The sequence below is a fragment of the Podarcis erhardii genome (assembly GCF_964252035.2).
Source record: "Podarcis erhardii genome assembly, chromosome: 7".
Lineage (NCBI taxonomy): Eukaryota > Metazoa > Chordata > Lepidosauria > Squamata > Lacertidae > Podarcis > Podarcis erhardii.
This window is the reverse complement of record NC_138511.1, coordinates 55497424-55515103: the sequence shown is the minus strand read 5'-3', so window position 1 is coordinate 55515103 and position 17680 is coordinate 55497424. Positions and strand designations below refer to the sequence as shown.

The following is a 17680-nucleotide window of genomic DNA, read 5'->3' as shown; positions in this document are numbered from 1 at the left end:
GGACCCAGGACATTGCACCACCCTAGGCCAAACTGAAAATGCCACCGTCCGCCACCTGCCTGCACACACACACTGCCCAAAGCAGCCCAGGGAGTAGGAGGTGTGCGACAACAGGCAAATCTGTTTCCTGAGGTGACTGTCTCATCCTGCCTCGTGGACAGGCCAGCTCTGCTGAGGGTCCTCCTAATAACCTGGTCCCAAACGATTTGCAAGATGAGCACCAGGAGGCTGGGGTACTGGCAGCCACACTCGTACTGTTTTCTAACAGCAAACTAACTGGGCCCAAACGGCAAACAAATACGCAACAACACAATGGCCATGTTGGCTGGGGAATGATGGAGGCACCAGGTGGTGGAAAGCTTCTCTAAGTCGGTACATTAAAAGCATCATAGGAACATCAGAAGCTGCTTTATCTAGCTTCTGACCTTGGTTCAGCTAGCTCCATACTGGCAGTAGTTCTCTAGGGTTTTCAGACAGCCCCTACCTGGAGACGATGGGGATTGAACCCAGGACATTCTGCATGCAAAACGGGCTCTACCACTGAGCTACAGTTCTCTGCCAAAGTGGCAATTAAGAAGTGCCATAGAGAGGCCAGACAAACAGCATGCACTCTTGGGGCCTAACCATGGGTGTAGCAAGTGGGGAGCAGAACCTCAGTTAGCTATGCATTTTTATAGATTTTTTTATTGTTTGGGGGGCAGCTGCCCCTCCCTGCCCCGCTTGGCCATACCCATGGGCCTAACATTTCCAGGACTCCCATGCCACCAACAAAGCCTCTCTCCTCTCTCTCTCTGACCGAGGGGGAATGGAGAAAGGGCTTCCTGCACTTAGGAGGAGCAGGTGTGTGATAAGTAGAAGCCTACTGGGAACATCATTTTGATGCAGCAAAGGATTGTGAGGTGGGGCAACGATGCTCTTGTATTGGGTCCAGGAAGCACTGTCTCTCTCAAGTGGCATATTTGGGGCCGCAAGTTTTCCATGTTCCTTTCACATCCCAAACAGCATCAAGACCACTGCTGGCATTTAATAAAATGTAACCATGTCTCAGTCAGCCAAACAGAATGCACTTGGCTCCTCCTGAAGTTCAAAAGTCATGCAAATTACTTTCCCAGACACATCAGGTTGGAAACTGCATTTTTGTGGTTTTGCAAAATACTTCCTTTTTGCTAATGGTTTCATGATGGAAACCAGCAAAATAACCAAGACTCGAGACATCTGAATCACTGTGTCTTACAAAATGAGAACAATACATGTGTTGAGGACATTGCTCTTCTTTAGTACAAATACATCCCATGTCTGCTCCCTGATCTCGCTAACATGGGAAGGAAGGAAGGTCACTTGGGATTCAGGCCACCACAATCAAAGTACCGCCCTAGACATAATGCATTGAATTACCGCCATCATATTTCTAACAGGCATAGAGATTGTACAGCAACAGTGTGTGATTGTGTTAGGAACACAGGAAGCTGCCGTATACTGAGTCAGACCACTGGTCCATCTAGCCCAGCCATGTCTACACTGACTGGCAGAAGCTCTCCAGAGTTTCAGGCAGGGAACATTCACAACTCCACCAGGGGATGCTGCCCCCGGGATTGAACCTGGGGCCTTTTGCATGCAAGGCACATGCTCTGCCACTGAGCTATGGCCCCTTTGCAATGCTGAATTATTTAATTGTCTTGCTGGGTCCCTAATTAAGTCCACCATTTGGTAGCCAGTATCTTTAGCAGGTGTGTACCTTCCCATTGCAGCACTGTGATTGGAGGCATCAAGCAGGGAGAAAATATGTATTTTACTCTTAACTGATTGCACACTTCACAGGTGGAGAAAGCGCGCACGTGCGAGAGAGAGCTAAATTAAATTTTTATTTCTTTTTTCCCTTTTTTCCTTTGTTGGGGGTGGGTGGGTGGGATGGATATTTGGTTGGGGATTAATTTTAGTATAATTGTTCTGTTCCTTTTTGTTGTTGTTGTTGTTGTTGTTTTATTGGTTCTGTATAGTTTGTGTTTTGTTTTTAAGGGGCGGGATCAGGGCTGCCTGGGAGTGGGGCCCCAGCCAACACGATGGCTGGGACAAGTTCCACAGGGGGGGGAAGCACTGGGACATCCGATCTCGGTGATCATGGGCAGGAGGCAGAGTTACGCTAAGACCAGACCATGTCATTACCGAGAAGGCAGGTTTAGTCATTGTTTGAAGACTATCCCTGCCTCTGGGTCTGGCCTTGACTGGATGGATACTGGAATCAACAGGGGAAACCCACATGACCTGAAGGTGTTGCTGTGTAATGCCAGGTCAATGATGAATAAAACCACTGCCATCCACGACCTGATTGTGGATGGAGGATTTGACCTGGCATGTGTGACAGAGACCTGGCTGGAGGAAGCAGATGGGCCTGTCCTTGCTGCTGCTTGCCCACCAGGTTTCTCTTACGCACAGCAACCCAGGTCATGTGGGCGGGGAGGGGGGGTTGCAGTGATTTTTAGGAAGTCACTAGCTTGCACCAGGCATCCTACTGGGAAGATCCAGTTTTCTGAGTGCATGTTCTGGAAGTTGGGCAATAGGGGCAGTACAGGAATCCTTTTGGTGTACCGACCTCCCCGCTGCACCAAGAATTCCCTGTCCGAGCTGCTTCAGGTCGTGGCGGATTTTCTCCTGGAGACACCTAGTTTGGTTGTCCTAGGGGATTTTAACATCCATGCTGACACGACCTTACAAGGGGCTGCTCGGGACTTCGTGGAAAGCATGGCCTCCATGGGGCTGTCCCTGAATAAGTTTGGCTCAACTCATAGTCATGGGCATGCCTTAGACTTGGTGTTCACCTCTAGTGACGTGGGTGATCTGACACTAAGTAAAAGTGAAACAAAAGAAGTGCCATGGTCAGATCACTTTCTGGTGCAACTGGACTTCTCCGCGACCCTTCCCCTCTGCAGGGAGGTGGGACCAATTCGGATGGTCCGTCCCCGCCACTTAATGGATCCAAATGGTTTCCAGAGAGTGGTAGGGGATGCTTTATCCCATGTTGATGGCCTTTCAGCTGATTCCCTGGTGGCCCGCTGGAATGCGGAATTAACCAGGGCTATCGACTGTCTGGCTCCGAAGCGCCCTCTCCAATTGCATGGAGCCCGGACAGCCCCGTGGTTTTCTTCGGAGCTGAGGGCGATGAAACAATCACTGAGACGGCTAGAGCGTCGGTGGCAGAAAACTCACGCCGAATCTGACCGCACACAGGTTAGAGCTCAACGTCGAGCCTACCAAGTGGCGATAGCGACGGCGAAGAAGACTTTCTTCATCGCCTCTATTGCATCTGCAGAAAATAGTAGCAGGAGACTCTTTCAGGTGGTTCGCAATTTAATGGAACCACCTTTACCACCGGGGCCTTGTAAAGACCCCAAGATCTCCTGCAACGATTTTGCAAAGTTTTTTGCAGATAAAATCACTCATATTCGGAAGGAGCTAGACACCACCGTGGGCGCAGGGCTGGGGCGGGAGAGTGCTGGAGCTCTGTCTGGTCAAGTTGCATGGAATCAATTTCAATCCGTTACCCCCGAGGATGTGGAAAGGCTGCTTGGACGTGTGAAACCAACCACCTGTCTCCTTGATCCTTGCCCATCCTGGCTAATAAAAGCACGCCGGGAAGGGCTGGGCGATGGGCTTTGCGGGGTGGTGAATGCTTCCCTCTGTGAGGGAACATTCCCAGATCCGCTGAAAGAGGCGGACATTAAACCGCTTCTTAAAAAACCATCTTTGGACCCAGCCAGTATGGCCAACTATCGCCCAGTCTCAAATCTTCCATTCTTGGGCAAGGTGATTGAGCGCGTGGTTGCTGAACAACTCCAGGCACGCCTGGAGGATGCGGACCATTTGGATCCCTTCCAATCGGGATTCAGGCCTCATCATGGGACTGAAACTGCCTTGGTCGCGCTGGTTGATGATCTCCGGCGAGCTAGGGACAAAGGTGAGAGCTGTTTCCTAGTTCTGCTGGATCTCTCAGCGGCCTTTGATACAATCGACCATAACATCCTTCTGGACCGTCTAGAGGGGCTGGGAGCTGGGGGCACTGTTATACAGTGGTTTCGCTCCTTCCTCCTGGGCCGTGTTCAGAAAGTGGTGATGGGGGATGAGTGTTCAGACCCCTGGGCCCTCACTTGTGGGGTGCCTCAGAGTTCCGTCCTCTCCCAATGCTTTTTAACATCTATATGAAGCCGCTGGGAGAGATCATCAGGGGGTTTGGACTGGGTGTCCATCAATATGCAGATGATACCCAGCTCTACCTCTCTTTCAAATCAAAACCAGTGAAGGCGGTGAAGGTCCTATGCGAGTGCCTGGAGGCGGTTGGAGGATGGATGGCGGCTAATGGATTGAAGTTGAATCCTGACAAGACAGAAGTACTGTTTTGGGGGGACAGGGGGCTGGCTGGTGTGGAGGACTCCCTGGTCCTGAATAGGGTAACTGTGTCCCTGAAGGACCAGGTGCGCAGCCTGGGAGTCATTTTGGACTCACAGCTGTCCATGGAGGCGCAGGTCACTTCTGTATCCAGGGCAGCTGTCTACCAACTGCACCTGGTACGCAGGCTGAGACCCTACCTGCCCGCGGACTGTCTCGCCAGAGTGGTGCATGCTCTGGTTATCTCCCGCTTGGACTACTGCAATGCGCTCTATGTGGGGCTACCTTTGAAGCTGACTCGGAAACTACAACTAATCCAGAATGCGGCAGCTAGACTGGTGACTGGGGGCGGCCACCAAGACCATATAACACCAGTCTTGAAAGACCTACATTGGCTCCCAGTATGTTTCCAAGCACAATTCAAAGTGTTGGTGCTGACCTTTAAAGCCCTAAACGGCCTCGGCCCAGTATACCTGAAGGAGCGTCTCCACCCCCATCGTTCTGCCCGGACGCTGAGGTCCAGCGTCGAGGGCCTTCTGGCGGTTCCCTCATTGCGAGAAGCAAAGCTACAGGGAACCAGGCAGAGGGCCTTCTCGGTAGTGGCGCCCGCCCTGTGGAACGCCCTCCCATCAGATGTCAAAGCGATAAATAACTACCTGACATTCAGAAGACATCTTAAGGCAGCCCTGTTCAGGGAAGTTTTTAATGTGTGATATTTTAGTGTATTTTTGGTTTCTATGGAAGCCGCCCAGAGTGGCTGGGGAAACCCAGCCAGATGGGTGGGGTACAAATAATAAATTATTATTATTATTATTATTATTATTATTATTATTATTATTATTATGTGTGTGCCTGCATTTGAGTGCGTGAGAGGGCAGAAGTGTGAGAGTTTGGTGTGTTTCCATGCAAAGTGTGTGAATTTGTGAGTTGTTGATATGCAGTGTGGGCATGCGTGTGGACTGTTCGGGTGGGGTGTGAGTGTGTGTCCTTCTGTGCAGAGACATGTGGCCCTCCCTCTTATCTTAGATCATGTGCGTGCTCAATTTCTTTGTGTCAGTCCATCTCTAAAGGTAAGAGGGGATGGCACTGGAGAAGATGGCTGGGAGACGTATGCTGCAGAGGTCAAGTCCTGGAGACCTCCTTGGTGACAAAACAGCAAACTACATCAAGAACAGGAGTAACGTGGAGGTTGGATGTATGTTGACAGTTTGCAAATAATAGGTGAAAAAGGTAAACTACAGAGGATAAGGCAAGAAGATCAGTGGAAGGAGGTCAGATTTAAATGAAATGCCACTTAAAGCTTTCTGCTTTTAGGAGTGGTTCAGCCCTGGAATAAACTGAGAGGTTTCAGTATGGTTGGACAAATATTTACGAGGGATGCTTTTATGTAGAGGATGTTTTGCCTCGGAGCATGGGATCAACTAAATGTCCTGTTGGATGCCTTCCAGTTCTATCAACCAGGTGTTTATTCTGTTGTTTGGTGGAAAGGAATTAAGAGGCACTCATTTTTCGGTGTAACCTCAGACCATATATTCATAGAGGAGTAACTAGCACCCAGGGCCAAATCCAGCCCCTACTTGCCATTCCAGTGATATATGGAGAGGGGCCTGCCTATGGCCATGGCTAGCAGCCTTGTTTGGAGAGTGATGTGGGTTTCTAGGCTGCCAGCCATCACTGCCTCCTCAAACATTTTCCTACAGTAAAGCTGACCAGGACAATACTTGATGAATAGTTTGTTATTCATACCCCTAGGGACACAAGTGTGGGTCAGCAGTTTCATCTAGCAACAAATAACTTTAAACCACTTCTCTGAAAAAAAAGGGCTTTAGCTGGCCAGGGTAGCAGAACAATGGCACACTTCCTGCCCTGATGGCTGGAAAAGATTATTTCTGACATTTACTTTTAACAGACCAGCTGGCTTGTGCAGCAGCATTGTCAAACAGCATTGTTCAGCGATAGCAAGTTAGGCATCCATTCATGAGATCGAGAACTCCCAAACTGCAAGAAAGAAATCAATCCCAAAGCATCCACACCCAGAGGAAGCTGTCTGCTGCCTCCCTGTGTGATTATGCTGCTCTGGGCTTGCACCTATCTGCTGGTGATAGGTGATTCTGCCACATCTCCATAATGGATCCTGCTCTTAGCTACTGGAAGTTTGGGAAACACTGTGTTGGAAGGATGAGTCCACAAAATAATATATACAACTGCTTCACACCCCTTTGTAAGTATTATCTCAACATTGCACCTTATCATCTAGTTACTAACATACGACTGTTTTTCCTTTTTCAATATAACGTAACAGAATATCCAAGTTCATTTTTGGGGCATGGTCTATTGGGAACATCCTGGTGCAGGACCGGGCTTGAAGCCAGTTTAAAAGTTTGGGGGCGGGGGAAGGGATGGACAAAAAGTAATGGAGCTGTTTAAGGGGACAGGTAATAATAATAATAATAATAATAATAATAATAATAATAATAATTTATTATTTGTACCCTGCCCACTCTGGGCAGCTTCCAACAAAGATTAAAAACACATCAAAATCTGGCAGGTCCTTTTAAAGACAAAACTGTGAAATGTTTTTAATTAACCCTTATTTTTGGAGTTGTCCTGTAACTTAGGCACATTCAAACATTTTCACTAAGCAACTTCAACAATTCTTAATTATCTTGCCAACAATTAACACAAAAAAGGTTGTTAAAAAATCAGGAATAACCCTATATCTTCAATGCCTTGTTTGTCCCTAGTCTCATCAACCAACAACACAACACAAGTACTTTAAACCATTTGCTCCAGAAAAAAATCTATAACTGTTTGAGTCATGCTGTGGATTTCATTTTGGATTTCAGGGCTAGTATATTTAGCACTTGCAGGAATCGTTTTCGCAATTTGTTGCAAATTTTAAAATATTTTCTCATAGCAAATGTAGCTAATTATAAAAAGAAACCACCTGCATAATTGTTCACACCCTGAATCGTCCCTGAAAGACAACTGATTGACCACTACAAACTGAGTTACTCCAGCAATACATTTCACATAGTATCTGTTATTTTCCACCACTTGGCTGCAGTTTTTCCCTCTTGAATAATTTCTCCTGTTGATCCTTGCTTTTGTTGCTCCTGAAAATTGTCCATTGCACTTTTATGGGCAATTTACTTTGTGTGCCTGGAAAACATTTGCCTGCTTCCCTTCAGAGTCTCCTGCATTTACAAATGCTGAGTCAGAGTTTGCAACAGGATTTTTTTCTCTAATGAAGAAGTAACATCTCTACTAACTGAGTACTCCAGCCACTCCTAAGATTTAAGACAGGAACACTGGAACTTCCATGTTTGGCCAAACATTGTAGACCCCTGGGTATGATGAAATTTGAGGCTGTGCAGGTTTAGAGTTACCTAAATCTGTTGGTGCAAGTTAGTTGAATTACTTGCTGACTTCTCAGTGGTACATTCTCCTTCCAAAACAGCAGTCTATTGATAGTAGACAAAGAGTTAGATCCAATGTTCTCTTCATCAGGGAAGGACGGTGCCACCACCTTGCCTTGCGCAGAAGAGTTGCTGTTCTGGATTTACTTCCAGCAAACAAACTTATGATGAATGTTTGCTTTGAAGTTACAATGGTAATAATGGTGGTGATGAATTGCGGACCTGCATTTCTCCAGCCAGGGGAAAATATAGCTTCATATCCTTTGCACCCCCACCTGACAAGACATAAAAAATACACCCCCATGGCCAGTAGTTCCTCAACCCAGCAAGCAGAAACTCCCAGAATCCCACCTCCTTGAAGAATAATAGCTCTTGAATGGATATCATAGTCATATAGCAGGTGTTTGTTTGCCATCTCATTTGTCAGGCAGGGAAATTCTGCCTACCTTCCGAGTCCCTCAACAGTGAATTTAGATACTTAAAAACAGATTGACCAGACTTGTCAAAATTCCTTCCATTTTAAGTTCTGCCTCCTGGCCGTTCTCATGTGATGTTTTCATACTAGGCAGATTCCATTGCCAACCCACCCCAAAATATTAGCATTTGTGCCCTTGAGAACTAAAACAAAGGATTTCCTGTTTGTTTTTATTTTTTCTGTAACAAATTTAATTATTTGTTTGAAAAAAAGGACATTCGGGGGGGTCACCCCCTGCCCCCAGCTACAGGCCTATGCAGGACCCAATGAGTATTTTGCTGGGCTCATCACAAATTCACAACCTGGGCCTCACCCCATTCCACACAAACACATGTTAAGAAATGAAGGAATGTGCATGTTTTATTTCTGAAATGGCATGGCCAGTCCTCTCTCCAACTTTAAAGGCCATAGCAGAGCACTTCTAGTGCTCAATGGATTTCAGTGTGAGAAAGAATAGCCCAAGCTTAGGCATGTTTACTTGAGCTTAATGAGGCTCATCCCAGGTAAGTGTGCAGAGAAGATGGGAGTCAGAAACATACATGTAAGTCTTTAATTGAAATCTGTGTGCTTTCTGATCCTACGCAGAGTTAGGTGTGTGCCACGGGGGTGAGGTGGGAGATGATTTTTTGTTATATAAAGATGGGATCCAGGTTCTGCAGGTTAGGTGGGTTAAACACGTAAGACTCGCTAGGCAATTTGGCTTCTCTTGACTAGGGCAGCAGCTAAATTTATACCTCATCTCTGCCAATATAACGACTACCACGTATCTCTTTACTTCTGCTTTCTGCTGCATAGGGGACTTGCTTTCCCAAACAACTTTGGCTTTTATTTTTAAATGGGGGAACAGACACAATTTGCTTTTTGTCCCAACAGCCCTGGGTGCAATCTGCAATCTGTTTGCACCCAGTATGGTTTAACTAATATATGGAACCAGGGGTGCCAACTTGGATAAAACATGGGGCTGGGGACAGGTAAGCCCTGCATAATCGATCACATGATGCAACACACACCCACACTATTTGAATGGCAATGCCCATTAACTTTGTGGGGGTCCTCAAATATTTTATGGGGGGAAGGGACCTCGGCTCCTAGGAGCTGCCTCCTATGTATGGGGCAATTCTATCCCCAAGTTATACTGGCAGGATATGATTCCTGCTGCTGACTATGACCTGTGAGACTAGGGTTTAAATCCCCACTCAGCCATGAAGCTCCCTGGGTGACCTTGGGTCAGTTATCATCTTAGCCTAACCTACCTCACAGGGTTGTTGTGAGGATGAAATGGGGAGGAGGAGAACCATGTACACCACGTTGATATGCTTGGAATATAAAGGTGGCATATAAATGTAATAAACAAACATAAATAAATCTGTGGCATCAAAGGCAATGTCCTCAGAGAGCAGCTGTTGCATGAGAGGGATCTGCCCCTGGACGAAATTATTCCAATTTGCAGGTCCTCAGGAACTGTAAAAGCACAGGCCAGAAATATTGTCCATACTCTGCATATTAAGGAGCAGAGTATAAGGAAGCTAGTTTCAAAAGTGGAAATAGCTTCTCTCACTGTGAGAAGAGGAATATCTGTGAGCCACCTAAAATTCTGTCAGGGAAAAAGGCAGGGTATAAATAAAAATATAATAACAATACAAAAGAAAGAAGCATGCAAAAAATGTTGAATGTCGCATGGTCCTAAACCGTTGAGCATGGGGGGGGGGGGAGCTGTTTTAACTGTGGGAATAATTTTGCAATGTGTTACCAAGCCAGAGAAAGAAAGAAAAATCAGGTGACACTGTTGGAAGATATTTCAGATGAGTTGTATATTGATGTAGCAAAAGCAAGAAAGACTAGTGAAAGCGACTGGGTCCTCTCTATGCAGGTGAATGAGATATCCATCTCATTTAAACTGAACACTGGCGCTCATGTGAATATTTTATCTGCAAAGGATTATCAAAGGTCTGTCAAGGCCAAACTGAAACCAGCAAATAACAAGTTACTGGTTATTGTGGAACAAACATTGAGGTGTTCTACCAGAAAGATAAAATCTCCAGAACGACTTATAGAGAGATGTGCTAAAATGTAGAGTGTAAAATGTATAGTGTAATTCATTAGTCAAGATCACTTACCGGTAAGTTCCATAGTAGATACATCTGTGTCTATGCAATTCATGCAGCAGAATCAACATATATGTCTATAGTAATAATCTTATGGGTTTTTTAAAAAAATCATTTCATTTTTTGTTCACATTTTATAACTTATTCAAGGTTAAAGGCTTGGCAATCTGAGGACTTACCTCTGGAGTCACAGGACCCTGGGCCGTTCCTTAGGCCTTGAGTTTCAGTTCCAGCAGAAGGTCTTGGAGACTACTCTGAATAAACCTTGTTTTATAAAAACTACTCCTAATTCTTTATATCTGTCGTTGACCCAGAAACATTACACAGGTGATGAGCCAAGGACCCTGAATTAGAAGGGAAAGGGCATATGCAGGAGGGGACAGGAAGGTGGGCTGGTTCCAGAAGCCCTGCTACACAAAGAACCTGTGGGACCAGTTAATTCCCTGGGTTTGTTTCCACAGTGCAAAAATATTTCAGCCTCCCAGGATGCTGTGTAAAGCAACTGAACTTAAGGCAGAAACCCTTGAACTTCAAAAAGAGACTGCACCTTGAAACTGCTGCAGATTCAGTGCCACCACTTGTGGACTGAATCAACACAATGTTTTGTTTTTTAATTGTACTAGCTGTTCATTGACACCAATGCCAAAAAGATGTCTGTGTTATCAGGAGGAACTGTTGCTTTGTATGTGTGAATGGCCACTGTCAATAACGTGATTCTCAGCATTTCAAATACTTCCGGTCTTCCTGTTAACAACACCCACATCATACATATATATGAGGCAGAGCTTATGCCGTAATAAATGCAATAGGCATCCTAACCACTTAACTGGGAATAAGTCCCATTGAAAGCAATAAGACTAACTTCTGAGTAGGCATGGTTAGGACAACACTTTTTAGTTGCCACAAGACCCATTTTGGGCTGCAATCGCTTATCATGGCTACACCTCTGGAAGATGAGTAATGATAATATTCACTGAAGATGTTTTGAGCTCTCAAATGGAAGAGTGGGATGCAAGCCGAATCAATAAATCACAATCATCTGGGTGTGGGAGTTGTCACATTTAATCTGTTTTAATGTTTATATTACATGTTTTTAATGAATAACTACTGTGGAACAGGGTTACTAATGTAAACACAATAAAACGGTGGTTGGCAATAATAATAACCTTATACCTGAGTAAATGTGTTGTGCAGCCTTATCTGAAAGCCCTATTAAATGCAATAGGACTTACCCTTCTGAGCAGACATAGTTAGGCCGGCACCTTTAAAATGTCACACCACTTGTTGTTTTCAGTTGCAAGAACGTAACGCGGCCACGCCTCTGGAAGGGAATAATATCCTTATGCCTGAATAAATGTGTTAGGCATCCTACCCCATTAACCCGGGAGTAAGCCCCGCTGAAATGCAGTAAGACTCACCCCTGAGTAGGTATGCTTAGGACCGCGCTTTCAACTTGACACAAGACTCGCTGTTCTTTGCCTCAAGAGATAAGCACGGCCACACCTCCGGAAGATGAATACCTAATTAAAATAAAATAAAAAATACTTGTTACTAATGAATAATGCAGCACTAATGCTACTAATAAACAAGACTACGTACTAGGACTAATAAATAATGCAGCGCTGCTCGGCCCCTCCCCCCGCATTCCTCCTCTCGGTCCCGCCCCCGAGCCTGTCATTCCCCGCCCAAGCCCCTCCCCCTCGGCGCCCGGCTGAGGAGCCGCCGCCGCCGCCGCTCCTGCTGTTGGCGTTTCCGGACTGCCGCCGCCTCCAACCGCCTGCTGCTGCCGCCACCGCCGTCGACGACGCTCCCCGAGCGAAGCGTAGCCCGGCCGGGGCGGGGGAAGGGGCTGCTGCTCGCGGCCGGCTCTCGTTGCTCGGCCTGGGGGAGGCTTGTCAGCCGCGGCGGGCAGGTGAGCGGACCGAGCGGGGAGCCTCCGCCTTCCTCCTTCTCCGGGCCTGGAGCTGCCTCACGGAGGCCGGGCGGGAGGGCGGGCGGGCGGGCGAGAGGGCGCCGTCGTCGTGAGGGAATGAGGGGAGGCCGGGGTGCGGTGGGGGGGGGGGAGAGGCGCACGAACCACGCTGCCCCCTGTGAGGGGGAAAAAGGGGAGGCGCGCGGCAAAAGGCCCCGTGTTTGTCGGGGGGCGGGCGGGTGTTTCCCTCTTCGAGGGGGGGGGGCCAGCGGCTGAGGAGAGGGGGCTGCAGCAGCAGGAGGAGGAAGCGAATGGGGAGGTGGGGGAAACCTTTAGGCAGTCCCTGGGAGGGGGCGCTGTGGGAGCCTAGACCCCCACACCTATCCTCCTCCCCCCTCGCTTTGGGGGGTTTCAGAGAGAGGGGAAAGCTCTGCAATCCGTGCGGGGGGGGCAAGGGGGTGTCGAGGAGTTTCTGGAGCGACCCTCCCACCCCCGCGGTCTCCCGTCCCTTTTCCTCTTATTTATTTATTTTAAGGTGGGCTAATTCCGAGCGGGACTGCGCCTGCGCGAATTCCAATGCATCTTCCTGTGCAGAATAAGTGACCCAGCCCTGCGAAGAAGGCTCCTCTCCGGGCAGCAGCTCTCTCTAGGAGGGAGAAAAGCCAGTGCGTGTGAGGGCAGGCCGGCAGGCTGGATACTAGTGTGCCAGGCCCTCGGAGAGAGCGGGGGGGAGGGGGGAGGCCTGCTCTAATCTCTCTCTCGCTCCCTGGAGCCAGCCTCCCAGAGCAAAACATGACACCGTCACACAGGCCAAGAAAAGGGCCCCGGGATTCCTGGCTTGGGTGAGGACACCCTCTTCTCTGCCTTACAAGCGCTCTCCCTCTATTTCTCCCTGGCGCTTGTGATCATTTTTGGAGAGCTAGGAACTGGAATTGTTAGCCTGCAAACCCCTTTTTGTCCAACGCTGGCAGGAGCCTCCTCACCCCCGCCCCCCCTCCCGCGCTTTTAAAGTTGACATGCATTGCAAAGTGTTGTCTAATCCCTTGGTCTTCAGCTGGCTGGCTGGGTTGCAGCCTGACCCTTGCGGCATTGCCACATACAGATGGTAAAATAAACAAACTACTTCTGAATCTGTGGGTTCAGATAGCAATTCTAGGGTGATCTTATTTAGGTGTGATGTAGAGATATCCCTTTAATTGGTTGGTGTGGGGATGATGCTGATTGTAATACTGTTGGGTGGTTTTGGCTTATTCTAAAGCTGGGGACATCCCTGAAGGTTTTGTTTGTTGTAGCATCTTATCAATGCCTGGTAAACTGTCTTCAGCTGTGATTTCCTCACTAACACAATACCCTTGGTGAATGATTTGTTGTTTGAGGTACAAGGGTGAAGTATATGTTTTATTAGAATGGTAAAAGCTTCTTTTACCTAATCACAAAAAATAAAGCTGCTTTGATATTAAAGTTTTTAAAAGTTCTCTTTAGAGAGAGAACCATATTAGTATCAGCTTTTTAGAATGTGGTTGAATTTTCATTAATTTCCTTCAAGTATACCAATAAGCGAGATGTAGTTCAGACTACTTTTAGCAAAATTTGTGTTCTTGAACATTAAGAAGCCCCTTAACATAGTAATTCTTGCCATTAAACTGGAAGGCTATCACTGTAGAGTTCTGAATGGTATACTCCATAGTTGTAAAATATGTAATCTCACTTTGTTCTTTATTGAATAAAAGTACTGAAATGCACATGACAGCTTGCAAACCTAACATATTACTGAGTACTCCCCCTCCCTCACTTGTGAGGGGCTTTAATTTCTTTCTTTGTGTTAATGCATTTTCAATTTTAAACATTGTCTATAATACAAAATTCTATAGAGTCATGGTTGTGAATTTGCTTCCCCATATAATTTTTGTAGTGCTTCTAAAGTCATTGGTTTCTGATAACATACTAAGTATTCTGCTTTTCCAGATGGATAGTCTCCACACTGTATCTTACAATAACCAAAATGTTATGCAAATGAATAATGCTAATTTAAAGAAATGTGGAAACAGATTGTAAATATATACTTGTTTGGCAGATAAGGTATGCTCTTAAACAGTTTAAAGAAATGAATGGTAGCAGTTCAACAGATTATAATGGCAGTAGAGCAAGTGGCTGTTGAGTTTAGCTCTAAGGAATTAGTATTTTTGTCTATAATGGGATCTGGTTCTTACATTAGCTTCTAAATGAGGCATTGTATGTTTATAGTTGCAGACTAGGCACTTGGAAGCAAGTCTCATAAGTCTTGAGGCATACTTTTGAGTAAATGAGCATAGGGATAGGTTTCACATGGGACTATTTTTCCTTGCTCTTCCCCCTCACAACTGAGAGGGGAAAGGGAAGCAAAACAGACCAATGGCATTGCTTTGCTTTTCTTCTTTAAGAACCCCCCGTGCAGTTATTTGAAGGTAATGAGCATTGAACATTGGAGGAAGTTTTTGTACTGAAGGATCTCAAGTACTTTTATATGTGGTAATAATTGGGCATCTAGTCCAAGAAAATCTTTGTACAGTTGGTAAAAATTTAAAGTTGTACCATATGCTTGCAATGAGAGGAAACCCCTATCTTCTGTAATGGGGTAATTTTATGATAGTTGGATCTTGATTCTAGATTCTAATAACTAAATCTGCCACAAAGTTTACCATAAGCCTTTATTGCATGTTGCATGACATTGTGGTTCACTTCTAAAAGTATGCTGGGGTTAGTTCTTAATGCAGTTGATCTAGTTAGGCAAACTCGCTGCTAGAAAATGGCAAGAGTGAGGCCAAAGGAAGTAATCCCAACTTGATGTAAATATAGATTAGCATTCAAGATAGTTGTATCAAGGAGATCATGGTTCAAATTCTAGTAGAGTTAGGAGGCAGCACTAGGTACAGGTGAGTTCACCCTTTGACTGCTGTGCTGTATCTGTTCCTCCTCCTTGGGGAGGGTGTTCAGTTAGGGGATTTGTTAGGTGTGCCCCCCCCGCCCCCGTGAGGTGTGCATCCCATCAAAAGTGTGTGCTGTAGCTTGCAGAGAGGAGTATGTATGTGATGGAGGTGTCTGGGTTCACAGCTATAGACAGTGATCTTAATTAAGGTTTTCATTAATCACACACACAGGTATACTAGGAAACAATTCATGGGTCTATATTGCCTCTGTCATGATTTCAGATTGAAGCTTTTCCTCTTTAGAGATTGTTACAAGAATCCATTTCAGCCTGCTGAGTGAGAATGCATCATCTGGGCAGAATGGTTGGCTGTTGTGATTGAGAGCTGTGTGTGACACGTGTGACTGTGTGTGTGTATGTATTCATAAGATCGAACCCCTTCACTTCCTTTTGCATCTGTGTGCTCAGAGTTCATTTGGGAGGAATTGTACATGGACTTAATATAGAGCTGATACCTGGACACTGCATCAACAGTTTCTCTGAGCTCCAAATGTTAAATGTCAGAAATTGTCCAGATGATATAATTCTCTCCCTGCCCTCATAGTGTGAATACAGATGTATATAGTAGGAACCATTGTGACCTTTTCTTTCCATTGTATACCTCATTAGCATGATTCATACTTTCGTCTCCTTCAGTGTACATACAGCTGCAACATGAATCAGTTATTCCTCTATTAACTATATATAAAAATACCTGTGGGAGCTGTTCATATAGTCATTCCCCTAAGCATTTTACTTCATTAATTCCAATGGGTGGGCTACAAGTGGTAGCCAATGGTTTATTCCTGGCTTACCACTTACGATAAACAACAACTGATTTGTTGATCCCTGTCCTGAAAAAGAAACTGCTTTGACATGCTCAATATTTGCATCTGCATTTTGTCTTTATGTGACTGGCTGAATATATGTGGTTTACATATTGTGTAATACCAACATATTCAAGTTCTTAAAGATGCAGGATTTTTCTTTTATTGGCTCTCAGTTCTGCCTGTTTTGTTCATATGAGGAATGGTACCTAGGCAAGTCTAGTTTAAAGTAAGTGCAGATGCCCCCGAACTGCTGTTAGATCTGATGCAGCTTAGGCAGGAAATGTTTCCCATTGGTTTGCAATCCCTTTATAAAATAACTGTATTTCAGGGGCTTTCAGCTCAGCACTTGTGGGTACCATAGTGCCAAGAAGGCCGCCCTTGCAGTCCACGAGGCAATCTGAAGCATTGATCCAGACATTCACTGAGCTGTTGCCGCCCACCAACCACATGGAGCTGACAGTGGATGCTTCCTTACATGGAAGGCCTGTTTAAAAAAATCTGGCGGGGGAAGAGTGAGTGACCTTGCCTGCCAGCCACATGGTGGTGGGCACTTCTTTTGTTCCAGACAGAGGCAAAAAAACCTAACTAAACAAAAATTGGTGTGGGGGGGGGAAAGGAGGGCACATCAGGAATAGTCCTGTTCACTCAAATAGTGTGCTGTTGCTGGCCAGCCTCATTTCACTGGTGGCTGGCACTTCCTTTCCCTGTTGGAGGGACTTCTTTAAAACAAATGCCAGGTGGGGGAAGAACCACATTTCTTCAATTTGCTTGAAGTTGCTGCAACCATTTTGAGCTAGGAGTGGGCACTTCCTTTCTCTCTGAGGGGCTTTAAAAAAAGTTGCACAGGAAGGGAAAGGGATGAGTGAACAGGTCTGTTTATTGTTGCTGCCAGCCATGGGGCTGGTGGCAGGCATATCCTTCACTGCATGTATGTGTGGTCTTTTTGTGTGAGAGAGGGTGGAGGGGAAGGTGTATATGTGTGGTTTCTGTTACATAGGATAGATTTTTATGCAATGTGTTTGGATGAGGGAGAGATGCAGTTGGGCAGAGGCAAGTTGTTTGTGGCTGTGTAGATGGGAGGGTGAAATGCATGTATATCTATAATCTGCATGTATATGGTGAGTGCAATGTGTGTGCATGAGAGTGTGGTGTGGTCACCTTGTATACTTTCTCTGGTACTGGGGAATGCTTATTCTTGTTAGACAACAAATTTCTGATGTGATGGTCAAATTAGTTTGATATATCAAACTGTGATGCTTTATCTTTAAATCAAGATTGAGAAGGTGGGAAATTTAAGGATGGTTAATTAACCTTTCTGGGCTTTTTAAAAGCAGTAACTGAGATTAAATGTATAGACATTCTCAAGGAGCTACACGTCGCAAGTCTAGTTGTAATTGAATTTTGTTTGCTTCCAAGACACAGATGAAGACAAACAATTATTTTAAGATTTAAAAGAGAAATTTAGATTCCATGGCATGTTGTACACTCTCTTGTCTCATTGTAACTGTCAAACAGGATTTGCAAGTTTTTGAAATGGTAAAGAAGTCTAAAAACCTGAAAAGTGATGTGTGCACATACCATAAGTAGTGATCATTCTTCCAGTCTGACTTCAACT

The 17680-nt window shown here is 45.7% G+C and overlaps 1 protein-coding gene and 1 long non-coding RNA gene across 3 annotated transcripts in view; one reads left to right on the top strand and one right to left on the bottom strand.

Moving 5' to 3' along the window:
- Positions 1–7641: 7641 nt before the first annotated feature.
- Positions 7642–12031, bottom strand: LOC309346602. 2 transcript variants are annotated; one of them, XR_014158704.1, is made up of 4 exons: positions 11979–12031; positions 11798–11899; positions 11612–11700; positions 7642–8074 (listed from the first exon to the last, which is right to left on the bottom strand). It is a non-coding gene; the product is annotated as an uncharacterized lncRNA (long non-coding RNA). The 2 variants fall into 2 exon arrangements; XR_014158705.1 differs by having other exon boundaries at positions 11798–12028.
- A 64-nt stretch (positions 12032–12095) lies between these two features.
- Positions 12096–17680, top strand: part of GARRE1 (granule associated Rac and RHOG effector 1) — a 55141-nt gene continuing 49556 nt past the window's right edge. Inside the window, exon 1 of the mRNA XM_081870463.1 lies at positions 12096–12291. The gene's annotated coding sequence lies outside the window, so the exon portion shown is untranslated. The remainder of the gene's footprint in view (positions 12292–17680) is intronic.